General features: G+C 31.3%; 1 protein-coding gene across 1 annotated transcript in view; it reads right to left on the bottom strand.

Annotated features, from left to right (window-relative positions):
- LOC142317711 (zwei Ig domain protein zig-8-like) overlaps positions 1 to 26,894 on the bottom strand; it is a 342,158-nt gene that overhangs the window by 58,516 nt on the left and 256,748 nt on the right. The gene's annotated exons all lie outside the window — the stretch shown is intronic.

The raw sequence follows: 26,894 nt of genomic DNA, 5'->3' as shown, positions 1-26,894 counted from the left end.
CTTAAAAAACAGAGAAGATGTAAAGCGGTTATATGTATTGCACCTAGGAACCTAATAGTGATACTCATGATGAGGACTTTTTTCTCAAGTTGTGCATCATCAAAGTATTTATGTTTGTAATGTTATTTATTCTTATTTTAGTATTTTTTTATTTTTACGTTGTGGTTTCACTCCTAATACTGGAAATTTCTATGTTTATCAATGCCACTTTTAATGTTTATTAATTTTTTTTTAATTTTATCATCTTAATCCAATGCTCATGCTATCTTCGAGCTACTGTTGATGTCTAGAATGTATTAAGTTAAGGTGTTTTAAGAGGAATTCCTTTACCACTTAGTTATTATGATGAATATTTTTCATACAAAAAATAAAAAATAAATAAATAATAACTCAAAACTTGTCATCTTAATAACATTACGGTATCTATTGGCATAAAATTCTGTCTTGAAAAAATGAAATTTATTGTTTTTGAGAAATTGCCGATATTATGCCTATAATTTTACTTGAGAAAAAAATCATAAAATTATCTCTTAAAATTCAGTGTCTTCTTCCCATAACTTTATCACTTGATAGCAAAAAATTCCATACAAAAATTCTTTTGGTCGAATTTTATCTGTGAATAAGAATTTTAGACGTAGGATACAATTTAAGTTTTTAACAGGAAATTACAAAACCTTTTTGTAGAGTAAATAAACTAATTATAGTCCAGAGAAGTAGAATAAAATGACCTATGTTGAGATACCAAATTTATTTATAACCCATAGGGTTGGTCTAATGGTAAACTAGTGTCGAAGTTTTGAGGTTCAAATCCTAATAAATGTAGTTACTTTTATTCGGATTTGAATACTATATCTTGCATACCGGTATTCTTTGGTGGTTGGGTTTCACTTAACTACAGGTCTGAGGAGTAATCGATCTGAATTTGTTTAAGACTACAAATTTACCGGTACAGTTACATTACACTGATAAGTCGCTAATGACTTTAATTGTTGATGCGACTCTAAAAGTATTAAAAAAAAAACAAACAGTTGTCTATAATTAAGTTGAAATTTTGGGAATTAGCTACTATAATTTGCAACTTGGATGTTTGATGTAGTAGGAAGTAAAAAATTACCCTTGGTTCCCATAGCTCGAGCAGTCAGTCTATATTTAAGAGCCTTATCTTAACTTCTAAGAAAGAAAAGTTTAAGTACCTTAAACAAGTATAAACGTCTTAAAGGGAGGAATTTTAAGATACAAAAAATGGGAATGAATGTGTCGTAGCAGATATTCTTATATTATACTCGTACGTATAAGATGTTTATAGGTCGGATTTCATCTTTCACATACCAATAGTCCATTCCAACACTCAATTCCATCTTAATCGAGATTCAATCAAAATCAAGTAAAGCATTAAAACACCAATCGGGTAGGGATCTCGAAGATAATAAAACTTTCTCACGTAACAAAATATTTTATTCTTTAGTCTAAGAATATGTATTTCCCATGAAAGATTGCAATCAATAGTTACCCGTAGATATTTCATACTATCGAGTTGATCAATACTATCGAAACTACAATCAGCTATTCTAGAGCAAGTAAGATTATAATATCTAACATACGAGTTGCTAGTTTTCTTACACTGTAACTGGGGAATTATGCATTTGGATTTAGATATATTCAACGTAATCCCGTTTTTGGTTAATCGCAACATAATTTTAAATAACTCCTCTGCGATAGATTTCAAAACTCATTCAAAACCTTTTTCTTTATAAAAAGGCAGAATCATCTGCAAATGTGGTCAAATAACCTTGAAATTTGCCAGAACAGAAGCTGTTAATACAAATTAGGAACAGAATTGAGCCCAAAAGTGAATCTGAGGGATAACGAATTTTGTTACTCCCTCTTTACTGAGTGTATTTCTAATTTTAACCTTTAGAGTTCTTCCCTTTAAGTAGGATTCAGGTCAGTAAAAAGTTAAACCTATTATACCCGTTTACTCTATCTTATTTAAAAATAAATTATGATCAACAACATAAAATACCTTCTGGATATCTCAAATGAGAAAGCCAACTTTATAATCTTTATTGATGCCATTTACCAATTGTGAGACAAATTTAAGTAAGGCATTTTCAGGGCCTAAGTTTTCTGAAAGCCAAATTGATTAACATTGAAAAAAAAGAAAAAAGTATTTTAATTAAGAAAGTTAACCATCCTTGACTTTACTACAATTTCCGGAATGTTTGAAAACTGTGAAAGCAGAGCTATTGGCTTAAAGTTTCCGACATTATCACTATCTCCTTTTTTATAAATAGGAACTAGAACTGCTTGATTAATTTTATCTAGAAATTTACCCGACTGCAGACTTAAATTCCATAAACACGCAGAAACATGAGAAATATCTTCAGACACGGATTTTAGGACATACGAAGAAATTTCATGAAAACCAGATGAAATTTTTGTTTTCATACACTCTAAAATCTTTTCCATCTCGAGATAATGTGTAGGCTCTATATATAGAGCGGCTCTCTGTAGATAATAGCGGCTCCGACTTCTGTTGAGGTAAAAATATTATTATATAAATATTGATTCCGAACTATGATATTCTCAAGAAGTGTTTTTATTTTCTTTGCGATTCCTAAAAAATAACTATTAAAAATATCCAAACCTTCAGAATCTCACTATTTGGTTATATATCTCGGCTTTAATTCCTTCTATTTCATATTTTTTATCCTTTTTACCTATTAAATGATCAATCAGTTTCCACTGTTAAGTTTCCACTGGTATTACCAGCGTTATTAATAAAAACGTTTCTAAAATATAATTCTTTAAGACTTCCTTATATCATAGATAATTCTATTCCTGTACCTACTGTAAAATATTTTTAAACATAAATGTTATTGTTGATTTTTAACTTTCTTTAACAATATTTTTTTTGTTTAATTCTGTTTAATTAATTATCCGATACCTATGATTTAATTTTTTGGAAATTTTTAGATTTTGTTTTAAACTTATTCCTTTTTTCAGAGAGTACAATTAAAAGTTCATAAAATAACTCAAAAGCTCTGTCTCCGTCTTTTTCATTAAATACTTTATTCCAATCAGTATTTAAAATCTTATGTTTAAACCTAACTAAATTAATAAAACTACATTGATATAAAGTGATACATTCTGCGTTATCATTTTATATAAGAATTTTAATATCACTCCAGACAAGTATAAGAGAATGGTCTGTGATGGCAGCATGCGCGACATCAGCAAAAAAACTTAAAGACATTTCTTTGAATTGTTTACGCTAAATAAAAAACGATCTACACAAGTGTCCGTATCCAACCTGGTAGGATTGTTGACCAGAGACGCCAAGCCATTTGAATAAAGCAAAAATTTATATTTGTTAACAATATCGTTATCCTCTAAAATATTCAAAATTATATTTCCTACAAGCATCGTTAGACGCTTAATTCTGTGGATATCTAAGAAATTACGTAACTTAATAATAAACACCTCCAATATCAACCAATGATATCTATAAAAAGCAAAACTACTGCAAACAATTATCATCAGACCAAGATAAACAAATGCCGTCTGCCAATAAGAAACTGGCCTTATCGACCTTGACTGGAATATCAAGGTTTTATACAAAATGAAATATTGCCTTATTTATGTATATATTGTCTTATATCATATTATATATACATCAAATTTGAACTATTATCTTATGAATGCATGATTTATTGAGGGGATTCATTGAATCCTCTCATCAAGCGCTTATTGTAATTCTATTTACTTCTAGTTCTTTCCTGGAACCGACTGTAAAAAAACGAAATGTGATGCCCAAAAAAAAGCAAAACAAAGTAGCTATTAAACATCTTATTATAAGGATTGAAAAAGTAGAATGATACTTTTAAAATTATCATCTGATGTACATTATGAACACCTAATTAAATTTTTTTCCAAGTTAGAAAGTTAACCAGCATACTTTTTAATAAATTTATAAAATAACATTTTTTGCGAAAGAAGAAAGAATACATTAAAATCAACTTATCTTTTTATTTATCTTTTAACTATTTTCACAAAATATGTTATTACATATGAACTTCAATTTAAATCGTCATATACTAATATGTAAAATGGCAGTGAACGTTTACTACATATCATCTCTGCATTTAATCCGGAAAATCGAAGGTTCAAATTTCTACTAGGGTTGAAATTTTTATCATGTTTAAAAATTCGTTTCTCATAATCATTAAAAGATAAAAGTTTTATTATACTTTGTTTATATATATATATATATATATATATATATACATTTAATAAACTTTACTAAAACTAATATACGGTACGAAATTATCAGGAAAATACTACAACTCTCTTACAAGTAGTGCAATTAATTAGTAATAGTGATCAAAAATAAACAAATAACATTAAACTTCTTAAATACAATTTCAGATATCACATATATTCACAAATTCGTCCATAAAATTTAACAAAACTTGAAACTTAGACCCGACTTAAAATAAACACGCCCGATTACAGAATCATACAGCAGCAAGGGACACTGTCCAGGCTCTACGATTCGAAGGGAGAATTTGTGATACTCCCGCCACTTTTGCGTTCCATATCACATATTATTTTCTAGTCTTAAATTATATAGTAAGTTACATTAAGCAAACTGTGACTTCAGCTAATATAATTAATAAGATTATTATAAAATTTGATCGAAAACAATTCTTTGTATCTTCAAAAAGTTTAGTTTTTTAATTGGCTTAAATTGAAATACAAAGGATTTGATCTACAGTACATTTATTTTGACGTTTTATATCAAAGAAAACTAATGTAAAAGTTATACGTGAAACGCCACTTCCATTTACTGTGTTTTACACTACAGGTGATTTCAAATAACTAAACTGTAATTTGATTGTTTGAGAATAAACGAATGTGCACAGCATGTGTTCACAGACATTAATGGGGACAAAATGAAGCAACGGGGAAAACAAAGAAGAAGAGGAATATGGAAATAGCTAAAAAAAAAGGAAGGGAGAAAATTCTAGATTCTTCCCTCTCTTATTGCTGTTATATCAGCAATATTATGGCCTTATTCTCTCTTTTTATTACTCTCCATTTCTCTTTTATATCGTTTTAGCTTGCATTGCCTTACGTTGTAACCTCTTCTACGTTGTTTCATTTTATTTTGTTGGTATATCATTACGATGAAAAATAGGTACAATACTAAATTTGTTGTAAGGAAAAGGATGCGATCGTTTGCCTTCTTCTAAATCCTTCTTTAAATCCTCATAACAATAATCTTCCCTTTTCTTCCCTCTTCTTGTCATACAAAAGATGTTATCGTACAATTCTGTATAAGTGACATTTATTTTATAACAAAAAATAAGTTAAACATGTTATCCGTTATAACTATGCTATAACGTGTAATATGGAATATTGGAAGAAATCAAATTATTGATTTAAAAAAGTAAAAAGTTTTGTAATAGACTATTACACGAGTCAAAACAATATTCGTAACAGTATGCAAAGAAAAAAATATATATATTTTTATACTATAACTCCATTTATTGTTTAATTTCTGTTGGTACGTTAACAATTTTCATTTATGAAATTTTTGAGAAATATTTCATGTTGTGTTTGGAGTTTCTATTACTTACGTATTTTTGATTTTTCGATTTAACTCTTTCACAATATTATTCAATGACAAAACCATTTTTTTAATAATTATTTCATAAGTTTTAATTTCTCTGAAATAATTTTTTTCTTTAACAGGATTTAGCAAAGTAATTAATTTTATTTCTTGATAATTCGGTAGAAAGCAAATAGCACGACTAAAACAAAAAAAAAAATTGAACTTATATATATTCGAACTAAAATTCAGCTTGAAATGACTTAAAAGATTACTGATATGGTGTTAATAATTTAAAATTTTTCAGTTTTCGCAATTTCTTGCGCTTTAAAAAAACAGAACAGGTAAATTAATATTTTACACTATACTATTTTTGTGTAATACTTTGTTAATCAGTCTTGCAGTTAGTTGGTTCTTTTGAGTGTACGGTTCCACCTTTTGAGAGCGGTTGTTCTTGGATGGAATATTATTGCTAATTTTTTTATAATTAGGATATTTTTAAGATAGAAAAAAAACTAGAAGAACGTAACACCTCGATTATGAAGTTTTTTTTTTGTTTCATATGTTTTGTAAAATTGTTTAATGCCTTGTAAAAATAATAGAAAGTATATTTTCAATAATATTAGTGTAATGAATAATAGAAAAGCCGTTTTGTAACAAAATAAGAGATAACAAACTTTTTTTAAATAATACTAATATACATGTCAAAAATATTTTTACTGATAAACTATATTTACATAGCCACGTCTTCACGCGCTCGCACGTGCACGAGTGTTTATTGACCAGATATAATGATTTCGCAATGCTCCATAAGCTCTATGTGTTAACTTTCATTAGAATCGTTCCATTCAATCTGGAAATATCAAGTGAAAAACATGCTCTTAAATACATCATACTGGACTTCTATGTTAAAATTATGTTTTTGGCCATGAAAAGTTAAAATCTGCACACCCACTGCACTCAAAAGTTTCCCACTTAGTATACTTTCCCATAATACTACATACAGCATAAGGTTGCAGTAGAACTATAGAGCAGAGAAGGTAAAAATGTCATTATAAGAAAGTCATTTTTATAATAGGAGAACATTTCTGTATTTAAATATTTAAAATATTTCTTTAATATATGTAAGTTATATTTCAGTTTAAAATTCAGTTTACATTATAATTAGAAAATAGTACGTACGTAACATGTACGTAGTATTATCTAATGTAAGTCTACTCTCATTGGATGATCGGTGTTAGTTATAATACAGTAAATAAATGACACGTGTGCTATAACTGCCCTGAACGTCTCAATATCAGTTATTTCCGGGAAAGCATTACCCTCAGAATTGTATTGCAACTGCAGCCTTCGTCTTTTGCAATTAATAATTTCTTTAATTCCACCCAAGACTTCACGTACGGATCGAAATCGTAGATACTCGTTCAATACTACTTGTGTTATTTCTGCAATATGTACGCCAAATGTTACTAAAATTACATAAATAATTGTTAAAACAGTTAAATGTATAGAATTAATTTTATTTTAAAAAAATATTCTCTTGAAACTAAATATATACACGCACTGTTGCTACATATGCCGAGCTTCATATCAGCGAGCGCAACGCTAGTCGCTCAGATGTCAGCGGAAGTACAGTATACGTAAGTGACTGCACAAGCGCCACTTCTACCAAGCTAGCTAAACGTTGCAAAACAAACATTTTTGTAACAATTATTATTTAAATTTCAACCATTTTGTGTCTGTTTATAAAAAAACAAATTTCCGCAAAGTAATATCAAGGTAAGGAATTAAAGAAATTATAAAACTCAAGTAACTTCCGTAGAAACTGTTTTCTTAATTTTCACCGCGAGGTTTTTCAGAAAATACAGTCAACATCTGATACTCGGAAGATTATAAAAAAGTCAGTTGATAAAATTATACTGTATTACCCCATATCACATTAAAATTAATGACAGTATGGCACAACTTCAATAATTTCACGTAAGAGAGTATTTGAAGTAAAGACTGTCTGTAGTTCAATTCCTGTCAATATTATCAAATAAATCTATCCGAAGATATGGATATAATTTTAGAAGATGCTATTTTTAAGTAAACGTAGAAAAGCTGGATGATATCATTGAAAACGAAATCTAGGAAAAAGTTACAGTTTTACTTGAAATTCTATCCGCAACTTACTAATCAGTTAATCACACATAATGTTACCGTCAGTTCATTACTTCTAATGAGAAGAAATTGTACGTGTATGAATAAATGTAATCAATATTTAAGCAATATCTTTACTGATAGAAAATTAATAAACCATTAGTTAGTAAAAAACAACTATTATTTTGGATCATAATAATAAACAAAAAAATAATACAAAAAATCAGCAGCATATTGCGACATAGTTACGCATGTAATTTCTCAGTAGATATTTAAAAAGATCAAATGCTGTTGCAAGACTGTAAATCAAATAAAAACGTTAAACAAATATAACATAATCTAAACATATTTTATTAATATAGTAAAAAATAAAAATTAATAATTTTCGTCTTCTTTAACACCTTACGTTTTATATTAGGTAATTCAATAAGCCTAAATGTAAATTTTTTTTTGCTGAATTATAATTACAATGGGCTCTCCTGCGGAGCCATAAGTAACTTTCCTGACAAAAGCACGTGATTAGAAGGTCGTTAAGCAACTCCCAAAATAAATAATACACAATAAACAGTTGCAAGCAAACTTAAAGTCAAATATGAAATTTCAAGCTCAGTCACAAATCATAAACCATTAATTTCAGCACCGTATAGTCCACAAAACAAACATTAATAACAAATAAAATAAAAAAAAGAAAGAGAAGTAACAAAAAAAATTAGATACGACACCACTAAACTTGACGGTGTTAGATTCCAAACTGTTACGCAGATCCTAAGTCGAGTACATGCGTTCGTTTCTACCGTCGGACGTCTCTGCTGTTATCGAGTGGATTAATTGCAAAGTGGTTTACAAGATTCTCAAGTCTCTGCAGGTATTTAACATTGCGCTGTTGTGCAATCTCACGAACCGATGGAAGCTCCAGATAATCGTGAATCTCATTATTCCGCGTGAGCCACGGAGCTTCGGCAATTACCCTCGCTACTTAGTTCTGAAATCGTTGTATAATTTCCACATTACTAATACTAGCCGTTCCTCATAATTCTACACCGTACGTCCAAATTGGGCGCAGGATAGTCTTATAAATTAAGATCTTGTTGGATAACGTGAGTCCTGAGTGTTCCTCCGTAGCAGCCAATGAAGTTCCCTGTACCTTGCGTTTAGCTTTTTTTTTTTTTTTTTTCTACTCCTTGCGTTTAGCTGTTTCCACTTCACCCTCACGTGACACTTCCAGGTCAAACGCCGATCCAGGTAAAGTCCCAGATACCGCACAGTCTCCATTTGCCGGATCAAAACACCATCAAAGTACACACCGGGACAGTCACCTCTCCGCATGGCAAATGCGACGTGCTTCGACTTACCTTGATTAACCTTAATCCTCCACTCTTTCTGCCACACGCACACACGATCCAGCGCCATTTGTAGGTTCTGCGAGGCTAGTCTAGGGTTTTCGTTAACGGCCAGTATAGCAGTGTCATCAGCAAACGTGGCGATGATGCACTCATCCAGGACCAGAATGTTCGCAGCGAATATGGAATATAACACAGAGCCCAGTACAGAGCCTGAGGGATACCCGATCCAACCTCAAAGAACCTTGAAAACTCGTCATTACATTTCACCTGAGAAAAACTCTCCTCAAGATAATTCCGCAAGACTAGGAAGTAGGGTTGAGGAAGTTGTAACTTTAACTTGTAAAGTAAGCCAGGTATCCATACCTTATCTAAGCTGTTGGATGTCTAAGAACGCCGCCGAGCAGAATTTCTGCTCCTTCGGACACCCACTGATGACTCTGATGATTCATTAAATGTAACTCATTTACATTAAATGTAAATAGGACATAAAAATAAAGTATTAATTTTTACATTTTAGGTTTTCTTTTAATCAAAATTTTCATTCTCTTTTCTTACAATTAATTTAATATAAAAAACCGTTCGCAAAAAAGAAACGTAATGGCGGAAAACTTACATTTTAATAATAAAAAAAGAATATACAATCATATTAAAATATTACTATCAAATTAATTGGGGACGTCACACAAAAAAGCAGACAGGCTGAATTTTTTAATTTTTTTATTGAAAAATCTGCAACATGAGATTGTTGACTAGTACTCATATCGTCTGGTCTAATATATGAAAGAATATCAGCTAAGTCATGGAAAAGCTTTTGAAATAATTGAACCTCTGTGAACCCCTTTATGACCTCTGTAAGTAAAGAGGTTAATAAAAAAAGGGGTGATAAAATATAGTTTCAAAATATGTGACCAGACATATGTTGGTTGTAAAACTTTTTTAAGGATAATGTGTTTGATAATGTACCTTGTACGATAACGGGGCAAAATCATAATAAAAAACATTTTCATATCGGCTATTACGTCATTTTATGTTTTGTTTTAAAAAAAATTACTTTTAATAATTTATCTAAATACATAATCTTACTTAATAGTTACTCTTCTAGGTAACTATTAAGTTGCCTACCTCTATAAAGCAAAATAAATCATCGAAATCGATATTATGTTAAAAATAAAAAATTGAATAGTGTATATAAAGTATAAATTGATCTAGTAAATATTGAGAAAGATGCCATTTTTAATTAAAAATGAAATATTTTACAGAAAAAATAAACCTTTGAAAATATTTTTATTAAATACTTAACAAAATAAAAATAAAGTACTAAACGCGTAATTGATTCAGGATTAATTACACCCAAAAATTTCGTAAATTACATGTTTATAAAAAGTTAGAAAGTGATAAATAATTATAAAATATATATTTTTATATCGTTTCTTTGCTTTAAGAAGCCCCCCATATTATTATAATTTATATTTCAAAAAATTTTAATTAAATTTTCCTCCATTAGTTAGTATAATCCTTTAAAGTGATGCTGAATGGCAAACAACAAACCGATTCACAAAATTAGTTTTTGGTTATATCAAATGTCTTGTCTTAAAAGAGACCACAAAATTTCATTAGAAATTTCTTGTTTAAAAAATTTCATTATCTGCTTTCTCATCTTCCTTCACAGTTTTTCTGCTCTAGATGTCTCACTCCCTCAAACTCCTTTCCTCTTCCTTCTTTATTTCATCCCATCTTTTACATCTGCCATTTCTGATAGAGATGTCTAACATTTACACATTTTTTCACTTATAAAGGTTTTTTCTAAATGTAATTATTTCTATAATTTATACAATAACATTAAGATATAGATTAAATTTAATTAATTTAAATCGCTCAGAAAAAAATTAAGAAGAAATTTACTATGATTTCTAATTACTTTTATAGCATAAATTAAGGGAAATCAAGAAACGTTCCCAATAAAAAAATTAATTGTTTGGACCCCAAGAGCTTCTTTTTTTATATCTAGTTATTAAACCCTTGAATGTTATAACTATTTTTAAACACTATATTAAATTTCACTTCATCGGACAAAAAAATGATGGTTAGGAGAATATAATTAAATTAAAATCAAATTATGTTACACTCATTACAAGTAAAATTTTGTTTAAGCATTGCTAATTTTCCCATAAAAAAATACTTATAAAAAATGTCCTTAGAAGGAAGTTATTAACAAACCGCTAGTAAATTTTCAAAAATTTAGTAATGAAATTATTAATGAATTTTTAAAATAATTTGTTAAAATTTAATAATGGTAAATTTAAGAAACTCTGTCGCAGTTAGTGCGTGAGAAGGGCAGATTTCCAGTTTTGGTTAAGAAAGAAATAATGTTATACTGCTGTAATGATTTTTTTAAATTAATATTGATTTTGGTGTTTCAGCTTTCTGTTCTTTTTGTATTTCATGTTACATTAATATCATGTGTTCTTTTACACTACCGCGATGTACTGTGTTTTGTTCCAATAAATACATTATACTTGTTTGTATATTTGTGATTTTTTTCTTCCTCCTTTTCACATAGGTGATGAGTTGTGACTGCATGAATTGCTTAACACTGCTACTTGCCAAAAATTCACATTGATGTTACCCATAATTTCTGTAGTTTTGGAACCGTGCTCAAAAAAAAATAAAGGTTCAAATTGACCAAAAACAGACTCAAAATAATTCAAAACTGACTTTTTGAAACCAACCCTTTATCTTCAGACAAGATTACATTATGGACTATTGCAAAACTAAAATACTTGCACCCGGCGACGCTCGCAAAAATCTGATTTTGGCTTGAAACATGTAATTTTGAATCATTGTGAAACCAGCTCTTACCTGGTGGTGCTCACAAAAATGGTTCGGTCAGCAAGCTTGATGCTTTAAGATCATTGAGAAGATATAATTTTGGCTTTCCAACATATTCCATATCTGTTACAGCTTGAAAAACTATCCAAAAAACTTCAGTTTGCCTCTAACGCCAGTTATTGTGATCGGATTCACTTGAAAATCAATAGGATTTTTAATCTTGTAGATCTGCAACATTCTACTACGTTTCGTCAAATGGGTTAAGATTTTCTTCTGATAGAGCGGACGGAAACATCTTATACATATGTTCATAAATACAGACATACAAAAATATCTGTATTGCAGAATTGTGTTCAGAAGACTCCAAAACATAATGTTTTTGGGGAATGCTCGGGGAAGAAGACAAAGGAAAAAATAACAACTGTGTTTCCTGAATGAGACGTGGTAACCTCTTGAAACTCAAGAGCTTACTATCAATCTTTGGAGTCTCTGTTAAGAAGTGAACGTGGAAGGTTGTGTTAAATAATGCTCCTGCGTTAGTGTGTGTTACTAGTGCTTGTGTGTTGGCATTCTGCTTTGTTTCCGGCTACCTGTGTCGATGACCATGTGATGTCGCGCAACATCCCGTTAGGACGTCTACCTAGGACCTCAGCCACATACCAAAGCTATTGTCAACGACCGGATAAGTTTTAAACATTGTTTAAAAACTTTCTAATTTTATTTATATCAATAAATTTTTATTATTAGTGAATACTATTGAACATTTACAAGTAATTTTATTCCTAATTCTTAAAGTAATCATATTTAATTAATTTATATATATATTAATAATATATTTATAAAATATAATAACTGTTATTATATTTTGATAAATTGATATTACTTAATTTAATTTAACTTCATATAAGTTAATTTTTATTTAATTTAATTAATTAAGACATTAATTTGGACTTTATATAAATCAAATATAATATAATAAATAATTTTATTATGTTATATTAAATTACTTCTAGTTTTAACGTTTTTACTTTTTATTTTAAATTTTCTACGATAGACTTTTCATCGAAGTCAAAAATAGTTAAAAAACTTAATATTAATTTAAATTTTAGCAGTACTCTTCGGACGATTCTTTCTTAATGGAAAGCTATCTAACCGAACCCGTCCTCCTCCCACTCGTTCAAAATCACTGGAGTTTTCTGATCGAGGAGAGGATAACGGTGTGGGGGCAAGAAAACGTATAAAGCTAGGTCGATCACCTCGGATGATCAACCCTCCAAGGAGCCGATGACTACGAGGAGCAGCTCTCAAACGGCAGCTGCCACCATGAAGGTTAGCGATAAAAATTCATCGCAACCTCCGGTCACTAGGCGGGAGAAAATCTCACCTATCATGTTGGACTGCCTCAAGGAGTGGCCAACGCTGGCGAGAGCAATCTCCGCCATTATAAGAGAGCGCCTAGTAGCCAAACGTACCGGGCTCTCTGTGAGGCTGCAGCTAAGCAGCGAAGGCAACTTCAGGGAAGTACAGATTTTTCTGCATTCCAAGAGAGTCGCCTTTTAAGGAACTAAGGTGACCGCATTTGTGTCTCGAGGGGGTCCATCCCAATGCCACAGATACCAAAAGTTCGGCCACTTGTCAAACTATTGCTGCAGGGCACAGCTCTGCGTGAAATGTGGTGGAGACCAAGACACGGCTATGTGTCTAAAGCCGCGTGAAGAGCCTGCCTCGTGTGCAAACTGTAAGGGGCCGCACCCGGCCAATTACAGGGGCTTTACTTATTATAAGGAGCAGCTGAACAAGCAAAAGTGCACCTAGAAAACATCCGCTGTTACTGACGGACGTAGCTGGGCACGAGTGGAAAACCGAGCCACCAGCTTCAGGTAGTTTTACCGGTGGCAACGGTGACGGTGGAAAAATTGGAATCACCTACCTCCACACCGAAAAAGCCTAAATCTGCAATAGTTACAGGAAAGGTGGAGGCGAAAATGCCGAACAAGCCTGCGACGAAGCCTGCTCCGCAGAAAAAAAAGGCAGCCGAACAATCGGCAAAATCAAAGAGCCAAACCCACGACTACTGGCAAACACACCAACGACTCCCGGCCTCTCCAGCGGCAAAATAAATATAACCGCACTCCCGAAGGATAGTTCCGGTACGGATTTCTTGTCACAAGTGACAATGAAGGATGTCCTACCGGAAATTCTAGCAATATTGCCCCGCCTGCTCTAAGCAAAATCTTTGAAGGACTGTATTCAGTCCATCATAGAGTGTCTCATGAACCTGCTATCTAATTATGGTTAGGCAAACTCTCAGACTGCTACAGTGGAACGCCTATTCAGTAGTAGGCAAGACGACAGAACTTTGCCGTCTGGCCGAGGTCTACAAATAGACGTAATACTGTTGTCAGAGACGTGTCTGAACGGGAACAAACAACTGACCATTCGAAATTACTTTACGTATAGGAGAGATAGGCCAGTACAACCCTGACGCTCTGCCAGCGGCGGAACCGCAATTTTAGACGCCATATACACACGCGGGTCGACCTCCACACTAACGTAATGGAGCAGACATGTGTAGATATGGAGCATCTAGGCACGGTATATCGGGTGATTTTGGCTTATAATGAACCAAACTCAGCGGTACCCGGTGCAGATCTGGATGCCGTGCTAGAAAATTGGGATGGGCCCATGGTACTCATGGGCGACCTCAACTCTAAGCAGGAATCTTTGAATAACAATCTTACAAGTGAAAATGGCAGGTTGCTACAAGAAAGGGCATGAGCATGCCGGTTAGTCGTCATAGGCCCCGAGGTGCCCATCTTCGTTCATCAAACGGGCAGATCGAGCGAGACCTGATGTACCCGACATCGCAATCATGAAGTCGGTAACAACTTCGGCCATGATTGGACCGATAGAAGACCTCAGCTCGGACTACTCTCCTGTCTTATTGGAGTTGGGCCAAGCAGGGGGCGGCCGAGACCTCACGACTATACCCCGGAGGTTAGTCAATTGGAAAATGTTCTATGAAACTCTCCAACGGGATTACAGACCAGCGCATCCTGAACTGCTTTCCACACCGGAGGAAATCGACCACACGGTCGAACGCGTCACATCGTCAATGACCGAGGCACTGTCAAACAGCTCTACGGAAAAGACCACGAGACCTATCCGTAATAATCCCCCACCTCACGTCTCTGATGTTATAGCAGAAAAGCGCCGACTGCGGAGGAGATAACGAATCACCCTGTCGCCCGATGATGAAAGGGCTTTTTATATTCAAACGGACAGACTGAAACAGTTGCTGGCACAACATGGAGAGGAATCATGGAATGAATACCTCACCTCGGTCTCAGACAACCACTCCTCGGTGTTCAGGCTAAAAAAAAAACTACGGGAAAGAAAGAAGCCCAGCCACCCGGTTGTGGGGCAACCAGGCCTTCTGGCATATTCGGAGGCCGAGAGGGCGTAGGTTTTCGCCGACACCCTGGAGAACCAATTTTCTCCAAACCCCGCTCCCAGCACGAACGAAGACCACACAACCGTTGTGGAGTCCTTCCTCGTAGATTATTTAGCAGCGGTGGAGGATGCCCCAATAGAAACAGACCAAGTTACTGAAGCGGAGGTTTTCGCTGCAATCAAAGCTACAAGCCCCGACAAGGCCCCGGGTGTTGACGGGATCGGTGCCCGCGCATTCTGGAATGTTCAACCCGCTCTTATAGCGACTGTAACCACAATATTTACGTCAATTATTTACGTTGGTTATTTTCCGAATTGCCGGAATACTGCAGAGTTGGTATGCCTACCCAAACATGGGAAAAGTCTGCTCTTTCCCCAGAATTACACGCAGAATTCCTTATTAACAGTGTTGTCAAAGCTATTTGAAAGGATTTTCCTGGAGAGACTTAGGGGACATTTGGGAAAAGGAGTACGGTCTGAGCAATTTGGGTTTAGGGAGGGCCACTCGACGACCCTCCAACTGGTTAAAATAATCGACAGTCTTGTCGGAGCCCTAAATAGAAAAGCGGTAACTGCAACCGTTTTTCTAGATGTGGCTAAAGCCTTTGACAAAGTTTGGCATAGTGGCTTGTAGTATAAACTCGCACATACGACGAATCACTGTCGCTATGTCAGATTGATACGGTCTTATTTACTAGACCTACAATTTGTTGTACGTGTAGGGGGAACAATCTCCTCCGCCAGAGACGTAGTCGCTGGAGTCCCCCAAGGAGCAGTGCTTTCGCTGTTCTTATACACGGCCTACGTCAACGATATTCCGCTGTCGGAAGAGATTAAAACAGCTCTATACGCAGACGACAGGCATATTATTATGAATCCGGAAGTGTAGATTACGCGATCGAGTGGCTCCAACAGTAATTAGATCTAGTAGAGCCGTGGCTCGATATGTGGAGAATCAAGGTCTACGGTGAAAAATCGGTGGCAGTGATGTTCACATGCAAGTCACGTGCTCCAGCCAGGCAGCTGGGAATCTCAGGAGAGAAAATTTTTTGGGAAAACTTTTTTGTCGAACCCTGCGCTTCAAAAGAAATTAGAAGCCGTCCAAAAAGCATTTGCGGACGATATTTGGAGCATCGTGGTTCGTCAGACACGTCACTCTTCGCTACGACCCGGGACTACACACTGTATCCGAGGTGGGAATGGCGCAGGCACGCAGACTGTTCGGGAGAGCGGCCGTGTCCGAACACGGCCATCTCCGGTACATCTGCCGAGAGGACGGTACTCCACAGGGTATAAGAAAACGGCCTCATTCCGTATTAAACGAACCACCGTGAAGAGGCGGTACGAAAGTCAGAAAATGACTAACCAGGGTTAGGAGCCTCTATATCGCGTAACCTATAAATGGAAACCGCACGAAAATTCCGGCCGCGAAAGTGACAGTTTTCGCAATTAAATTTTGCTAAAACTATAAAAGCTAGACAACATCCCACACCGTCCCACGAAGAGGCCACAATTTCATTTAGTCAGTCAGTATATGCGACTCCCAGTATATGGACTGAAGGGGAATCACGCCGGGATTACTAGGCACAAAAGCTTAGTCTCTCACCGTCAAAACCAGTAAATAAATTTCACGCTGGTCCATACGGATAGGAACGCAAATTACCAAATCTGTCCATAAATAAAACTGAAAATTTATAACTGCCACTAAATAACCGATGAAATCCGCTCGATAGTAGAAAGATACAGCAGCAAGGGACATTGTCTAGGCTCTACGATCTGTAGGGAGAAATATTGAAACTCCCGCCATACTTGCGTTCCGTTCCGTTCCTATCAATCTATGTATTTTTATCACTATAGACATTTCATTGAAAATTTAATAACGATGTAAATATCGATTAGTACAATAAATCATTTTAATTTGCACTTTACTAGAAATATCTATTTCTTATTTCAAAAAAATTAGAAAGAGAAAAATAATCATAATTCTTTTACGGAACTAATTTTAAGCTTACATTCAATGCCGTTGCACATAATAGAGGTACTTTTTTTTTAAGACAGATATGAATGGTGATTTTAGAGAGGTAAGTCTGAATGACAGCTCTATTTTTCGAAATGGATTTTGATGTATTAAAAGAAATTCTTGTGCTAAAAAAAAATCCTAATAATAGTAGTTTCTTTGGGCGTAAAGCTTACCCTTATCTAAACTTTCAAAAGATTTAGAAAGTAGGTTTAGCTTAAATTTCACCTTAATGGTAGGTTAGCGTTTTAAAACTTAACTACAAACATCTGTCTTTAGGATCATAATCCATGTTAAACGTCGACTTACTATTCGTAGTTTATCGATAATCTACAGATTTTATTTATTAAATCACACTTTATAAAAATTTGTTTAATTAATCGAATGTATTTGATCAAAATACAGATTCATATATTTACCTTTTTTTTATAAAGCTTACATTTTACAATTTTTCTTGCGTATGATTTTCAAAAAGGAATCAGTAATATTTATAAATCAATAAAATAAATAATTAAACCCGAACTACTTTAAATTATTTAACATCTACTTATACTTAACCCTTATTTCAACTAAATGAGTCTATCAAATTGCACGAAAATAATATTTATATTTATGTATATGTTGTAGATTATTTTTTATAAATTTATTATGCAATTAAATAATAAAAATCTGCTTATTTTAGTTCTCTTTTAACTTATAATTAAACTCCTGCGATCTCACCCAACTACTAATGCTCACGGATAAGTTAGCAAATAAATTTTGTGGCAACCGATTCATAAAACTGTTAGTTACATGTTTTAATAAATGCAGAGAATGGTTGCCTAAAATATAATATTGAATATCTAGAGCTACATTTCATTTACGATTATTACAGTAAGCACATAGATAACCGTTGTGTATGCATGGATATAAGGGAAATCCAGTGTTTTTAAACAGCTATTTATATGAAAATCTGTATATTTTATTAGATAAAATGTTTCATTATACGTTTTCAGGGTTTTAAAATTTGATTAGTGAGTTATGATGGAACCAGAATACTAGCAAAAATTATTACGTAAAATAGACTCTAAATAATCCTCAAAAAATAATGAATTTGCACAAAATTTGAAAGGATTTTCAACATCAACCTTGCTTTGCCAAATTTAGTAGTGATATTAGATATTTATACACCTGATTAATCATGCATCTAAAAAAATACTTAAGACTATATATTCAATATGAGCTATAAATGGGATAAATAAATTATTTAAATGTAGACTTACTTATGAGCACAGTTTTATAATTTTCATTTTCTCAAAGATATGTACAGAAAAATTAAAATTCAAAAATTTAAATTGGGAATCATTCAATCAATAATGCTATATAATATTACTCCGTTGATATAAAATATTAGTGCTAGTAGGCAATAAAAATTACCATCATTGGCGAAGAAGTTTGTTTCTGAAAACAAAATTATTAGAAAGATCAATTATATGATTCAGGAATATTGTTAAATCTTAAGTGTTAAGAGCAAAATGTACAAATTAACAGCAATTATTATCATATGACTAATTAAATAAATTATTTTATGAAATAATAAAATAATTTAATAATTTTGATCTAATTTATGCTACTGAAAAAAACCCATTCAATTTCTGCGAAACACACTGGAGATGAAGTTAAAAGATTTCAATTTTTAATTTCCACAAGGAAACAAGCGTGGTATTACATCCCAAGAAATTAACAACAAAAAAAAAACACCGAAGAAGGAAGCTAAACGATGTACCCAATCTAAATTTGCCTGTTACTCGAAGACGGAAGAAATTAAAAAAAAAAAAACAAATTAATAAAAATAAGTAGAAAACTAACGTTACAAAAAAATATAAACACACAGAGAATTCTAAGATCTTGTAAGATATTGTAAAGAGTACACGAAAAACAAACAAAATAATAAAGAAAGGTGTTGTAATTAAGAATATAAAAGTCATATCTTTCGAGAAAAATGTAGGAAAGTCTCCCAAAAAGTAAAGGTGATAAAATCATCAGTTTAATACGCTGTGAAATAAACTAGGATAACATTAACCATTAGAGTAAGTTGTACTGTCTACAGTAGGAAGGAATATTAATTTTTGTCATTCCTTAAGGGAATCTGGTATCGTTGTATACAGTCAAATACTGTAAGAATTTATTCAAATTTCCAGTCAGATTACAACATATATATAAGTAACCAAATTTATAGGAAAGTAATGACAATCACAATTATCGTTATAAGCAGACTCATGAAATAACGATTATTTGGGCGAGTGTTAAATGAATACAATATTTAATACTTAATCCAATTTAAATGGAGATAACTGAACATTTTGTTACTCTGTATTTATTGTTCTTTGAATATGATGAAATATTAATTTTTATCCGTATGAAGGGTAATTCTGTTGTTCATTTTTGCCTTTATTGTAATTAATGTTGTAATATTTATGACTAATATTTAAAATAATTGGGTTTTCTCCTCCCTTCATAGATTTACTTAATAACAAAAAATAAACTTAATTTAACATCAAAAAGGTATGCATATATTTATTTTATTGATTCCGTCAAAAATTGCAATATACATAATTTAATTAAAATCGATCGGTTTTATATTAAATTTTAATTCAAAACTTAATGAAAAATTTAATAACAGTTTTGAAATTAATACATTTTTGTAAAACTGATAAATAATTACAAAATTCATACTACAGCCAGTTTCAAAAATCAAATACATAAAATAAAAATTTCTGTGTACATGATAATTCTGTAAACAATATTTTTCAAAAAACCAGCATAAGGAAAACTTATTTAAATATTTACTTAAAATAAATCTAAACGGAAAGTAACTAAACCTACATAAGAAAAAATCAATTTAAAAACAAATCTTTTGATATAGATACCAGTAAAAATAAAAAAAAACCTTAAATTTATCTAATATAAATCTAAGGTATTATATTAAATAATATAGTAAATCTAATATTACATATATATGTCCTTTTTTGTATGTCTTTCTTTTGAATACGTAGTATTTATTCCCTGTGCAAAACGTATGATCAACCAACAAGACAGCATTTTATTCGAATTTTATGATGCATATTGGTTGAATATTTAAAGTATTCAGCTATTTTATTCCGATTAACAATGGAATCTTTTCAAAAAAAGCTTTTCTTTGGCTTAAGTAACATACTTAAGCCAATACTTTAGGGATAAAACATTTTATCCCTATTTTTTTTTTTTGTAATTATGATTTTCAGTTTTTATACTTCAATTACTAATATTAACTAGTACAAATTAAGAGTTCCTATTTCTTTTAATAAAATTCTTGCCAGATGACATTTTACGACTAAATTCCCAAATTCTTCGTACCGTCACTTTTTGCGTAAGTAGAATATCTTTAATATTACCAGTTTCATATCCCTTAATTAAGTATCATATATAAGCCGATAACTACATAAATTAATATACCAGTATGAGTAAGCATTAAGATCGTCTGCCTGCCTGCTCATATCAGATGTACCGTAGATAGAATTACATATATTACTATTATTATTTCTCAAGACTCCGGTTAAAAAGATATAACAATGTAAAATATATTAAAAAAAACGAAAAATACATATTTATATTTAATGTTGCAAAAAATAGAACGAATTTTTGATGGTGGACCCAGGCTGAGAATATATTATTAATAATATTGCTATAAAAAGATACGCATAGTAAATTATGTTATACTTCTTTGGCGTGAATAAAAAAGTAATTTTTTTCGCATTCAAACAAATTTCAACTGAATCAAACGATCGATAGACGACATTAAATACCATAAATAAAAGATTGAATAAATAACACTCAAATTAAAATAAATAATATTCATTTTATACAGTTTTTTATACACTTTAAAAAGTACTGAAGTATTCGTTGTCATACAAAACAAAAGTTCATCGAATATAGTTCGATTAATTTAGTTCCATGAATTCTTCGGATGACGATTGAATAGGCACGAGGGTAATCAGCGGTTTATGATGTGAAAAATACGTCACAAATAGTTTTGAATTTATAATAATTTATTTTATCAAAAAATTTTTTTGGTAAATTTAAAATTATTTATGCAAAATCAACAATCTATCTGTCGTGTGTTATTTTCTGTCATTAAAAAATATAATTTTTCTCATAAAAAATAATACTTATATAAATGTAACCTCAAAACTTAATACACAATTTTCACAAAAAACGAAATAAACATACTTTGCAATATCAATAATGTTTTATGAATACGAACAATAATATTCACAGTTAAAAATATCCGTCTTCAGAAATCTGTGTGTATAAATACATATACACATATTTATTTATTTCAACTCAATATCTGTTATGTTTACAACACGTGCTAATCATTTAATTGCATTGAACTACTGACTGAATTAGACACGCATGTGCGTGCAAACTGATTAACTTGGGTATATGCAAATCTATATGGTGTGTTACATCGGCGCGCGCAACTTCCGTAACTTGCTAAAAATATACTCCGATCAGTTTCTCCTAACGCGCCAAAAGAAGTATAACTTCAATAACAGTTTCTAGTGTAGAAGTTTTAGAAAATACCTTACCCTTACATGTTATAATATGTCGACCTAATTTTTGCATTTTAGCTATTGGCCAGTTTCTCTAAGAGAATCCAACAATAACCACCACTCATTCCAGAATCTATTTTTACTGTTAACGATGCTCCATCGATAGAATATTTTATAAAGGATCTCTTTTGTGTATCGCTGTCAAAGCCAAAGTTTTAGGGGGAAAATCTAGATGGATGGGTGAGAAATGAGATTTATAAAGACTTTCTACATCATCAGTGTTTGTGGTTTTCTAATAGTTTATATATAAATATATATATATAAAAATAGTTTTGATACTTGCATTTGCATCAGAACTAACAATAGTATAACATCTTTCAAATACCTCCATGCAGCTAAGTTCATCTTTGAAAGATGAACTTTGGAAATGTTTTTTTATTTATGGACCATACCTTCTATAAACTTACAATCAGGCGGTTTAAGAAAATCTTTTTTAAAAATTATTAAATCCTGGTCTTTGTTTTTGCTGTGACTGTGAAATTTTTTTATAAATACGAATTTCGTATGAATCAGTGGCAGGGAATTTTTACTAGGCTCAATTAATTATTATAAGTTTCCACTTTCATCAGTAATGTTCAGTTCATTAGCCGATAATGGTTTTTTATCACAACTATCCCATAGACAAAGACAACAATAATATTTTGTGAATCCATAACAACTTTCAGGATATTTCAATCTTTGAGATTTGGTGGTTAGTCTTTGCATTTTATTGCTTATAACATAAAAGCAATGCATTGTGTTTTCATATCTTTTTGATGTTGAATACGTGAGCTAATAACACTGATGTATTTTTTACTAATATGCAGTAAAACTACTTTCAAGATAACTTTCATCAAATCAATAAAGAAAACGACATTCTTTGAATGATACATTCCAACATCTTTTTCAGGCCATCCATACCTCTACGCACACGCGCGCGTGCGAGCAGACATACATATTGCATTATTCATATCAAAATATAAAAAAAAGTTTCATTTACTTTTATAGTTATAACGTTTGTATTTCTCTCATTAAAGCCTCTGCTGTTGTAATTTATACCTCAGAAGTTAAACGAATAACTTATATACTATCAAACCACAAATTAATTCATTAAGTTCATCTTTTGAATTAAATTAGGGGACTTTTTTCAGGCACAGGACGAGATTATTTTAACATTCACTATATCATTTGATTCCGTATGAAATTGTAGTGTACTTTTTTTCTATCGGGTTAGATGATGACACAGGTCATCATCTAGAGATGTTGATAATTTCTATGTAATACCACCTTTAGAACAGAGGATGATTTTTTCAACATTTTTAATCTATATCCATATATATATATATATATATATATATATATATATATATATATTAGAAAAATCAACATTCAGAATAGTGGTTCATGCACACCACTGATACAGCAAATAGGATGACTTCATTGGTCGCGCTTGAACCATTCAGGTAAGAGCTGAACAACATATCCAAAGGACATTAGTCGCCAAATTTTTATTTTGATTCCCGGGTTAACTATTAAATTAGAATTTATATAAAATTTAATTAAACTTTAAAATTCCTTCTACAAATTTTGAAGATAAATTTACTACAAACATAAAAAAGATTGTCAACATTTTTAATACGATCACGAACTTTTAAAAAAGCCAAGTTGTTGAAAAATATAAAAAGAGACAAAAGATTTTTTGTATTACAGATTGATTAAAATATTTCAGCATGCTGATAATTCACTCCTATAATAAATATTAAGACATGTAAAGTAGACTAAATAAGTTCTGTATACTCTACAGAAGGTAAAGAATAGAATATACGGATTGCGAAGTGGTTGTAAGTGCGCAGTTGCATTCATTTCCCCTACTAAAGATCAAAATTACTACTGTTTAGGTCTACATTTTATAACCTTATATATTAATTAATTATGTGGAAACCAGGTAAACACAGAAATCTAAAATAAAAATAAAACATCTATTCTAAATTGCGTTGAGTAGTTGTTCAAAATGAGTTTATATCACAAAATCAACCAAACATACATACAAATATATCGTCTGTGCAAAATCCTTACATGATGCGTTTTAATCCCATACAGAAAAGTTCTATAATGTGCTGGATACAAAATTTGTGTTACCTAATGTAATTATTTGTTAGGTATTAAAGTTAAAATATTTCAAAAATAAAATGAGGATCTTTTTTTCTATGCGCGTATAAAATATACTGTATTTATATATATATATATTACATACTATATTATTTGTACATGAACTATGAACACAAAAAAGCATTCGACGGCATGTATAAGCTCACGAAACGAGTCCTTAAATAGTAGTTACGATTTTAGTGATACTGCTCTGATATTAGTTTGTATAGTAGCGTGCTTTTCATAGTTGCCTGATCAAACATCTCTGGGAATTTCTACATATTTTTCTTTGTTATTATTAGCCACCTTTTAAAAATAAAGTCTTAGTCCATCATTGTGTATGAATCATAAAAAATGTACCTATTATACTATCTGTAGTAGTTGTAAAACAAGTGAAAAAAACAAATTATGTGTTCTGTATTAAAAAAAAATTTGTTATTGAAGTAGATCATGTTTTCAGTACATTTTAGAGTATATATTCGTGTCTTTACATAGTATAATATATGGTGGTATTATATATATATATATATATTCATATAAACTTGAAGGTATGTGTGTGTGTGTGTGTGTGTGTGTGTGTGCATATCCATGGTATGCACATGGTATGATACATGTATCATATATACATACACGGTATATGTGATTGAGTTTTATCTCCTTTATTACTTACTGCTTTACTAGTTGTGATTATTAGCCTAGCCTTTAATAAGTCTTAACATAATTTAACATAGTAGGGTACTTTAATGTAAAAAAAAAAATGTTTTTGCTATGCATTCATAGAAAAAACTTTCTGATTACACATTCAAATCTCATAGTGTAATTATAGTTACTATATATAATCAATTTTCCCTATACGAATAGAAATGTAAAGACATTTTAAAATAACAGGATAAATAAATTATTCTAAAAAGGAATATTTCTATTGACAATGTAACAAACCACAAAATGGATAGACTCTTATATGAAAAAATAATTAAAAAAATATTAAGATCTTGGAACTTAAATCGAATAAAAATATTACTTGTAAACGACGATTGTGTACAGATATGCTTTATGAAGATGGTTTATTTGGATTTTCAAATGAAAAGTAAAAATGATTAAATGTTTGAAAACTTAAAGCGGTAAATCCTGTACGTGATCGTACAAGTTATCTTGCTCCACCAGTTCGTCAGAAGGTGAAGGGCGAACTTCCCCTCTTGACAGTGAAGGGATTATAATCTATCTCTCTGCTGCACTCAACAAACAGAAATTTGTTCTAATTCTCGTTTTGTCATACTGAGAAAATCTGGTTAATTCGAATTTTCAGTCGATCCGTATTTCTGTAACTGGATCATTCAAATGTAACTCCAATACATTGGAGCAGGAACATAGTTTTTACCACATTAGACTAGATGCACGTATTGCTACCACATACTCATCATTCGATATTTGAGTACATTATTTTCACAAATTTTGCCAATTTAAAGTTATTGATTGCATGAAGGTGGTTTATAGATTTAATAAGCAGATTATGTTCAAGAAAAGTTTTATAATAATGTGGCAAACAGTTTACAAAACTAAATTTTTAGTATTTAGCGCCATTTTTTTACAAATTTACTCCCTGTTACATAATTTAAACGCACATATTACCTAATGCAAGGAATTGCTCTTATACGATGTATGCCTGTAACCAACTATACATCCCTGCTTACAACTAAATTATAAGTTAGGAAATAGCAGATTTCCGGATGTAATCTCGGGAAACAAAATAATCCTTATAATAGCCTCTCATCAAGGCTGTCGATATCCAAAACGTACAGATTGTAATTACTGTCTTTTGTTTCTTTTATTCCCACGTATATAAAAATTAAAAATAATATCGTTACATTAATTTCTATCTAGTGTAACACTTGTTTTTAATAGTCGATAAAAGGTTTATGCTATGTGAAATTACATAGCAAAACCAAATTTTAACACCTTTGCATTCAAAACTTACTTAAGACTATTTCCGGACATTAAACTCAAATGTTAAATTAATAATGTACACCCAGAACCGGTTGTAATTAGTGCATTATTGATGTCATAGAAATAAAATCCTGATCAAAATATGCGCAACATTGGATTGGTATTAAGTTATGAGTCGTGTTCAACATCGTCATAAAAACAGCTTAAATCGTATATTGAGGTAACAATATCTGATGGAAAAAATAACGAAATAAACAAATAAAAAGAAATAATAACATTTTATGCAAATAACCATTATCTTTTTAGATTAACAATATTAATATAAAGTTTATATTCTGTGAGGTTAATTTTATTTATAGGAATGACTTTTCCCGAATTACCTAAATGGATTATCTACTTTTTTAATTTATCTTTATTTACTAATTAGTGAAAATAGCCGTATTTCATTTACAGAGATTTTTTCATTGTTATTATTATTATAGAATGTTAAATAAACAAGAAGTTCAATTTACTTCCGAATTCTTAAAACTGCAATAATAATAATAATAAGAGGAAAAAGGTGAAACTACTTTTAGTTTAGCTTCAGAACTAATTTGTTATTTAAAATTTTTAATTTGTTATTGTTTTAACCATTAAATAATAATTTAAATAAAAATTTTACTACTACTGATAATTTTAAGTAATATATATTCATGAATGAAACTTATATTTAACTTTTACTAGAAAAAAAATACCCACTCATATATACTACTCTAAATTGGAAGAGATTTTCAATATATTTTCATTGTAGA

This window comes from Lycorma delicatula, chromosome 1, assembly GCF_047948215.1.
Source record: "Lycorma delicatula isolate Av1 chromosome 1, ASM4794821v1, whole genome shotgun sequence".
Classification (NCBI taxonomy): domain Eukaryota; kingdom Metazoa; phylum Arthropoda; class Insecta; order Hemiptera; family Fulgoridae; genus Lycorma; species Lycorma delicatula.
This window is presented reverse-complemented; position numbering and strand designations above follow the sequence as displayed.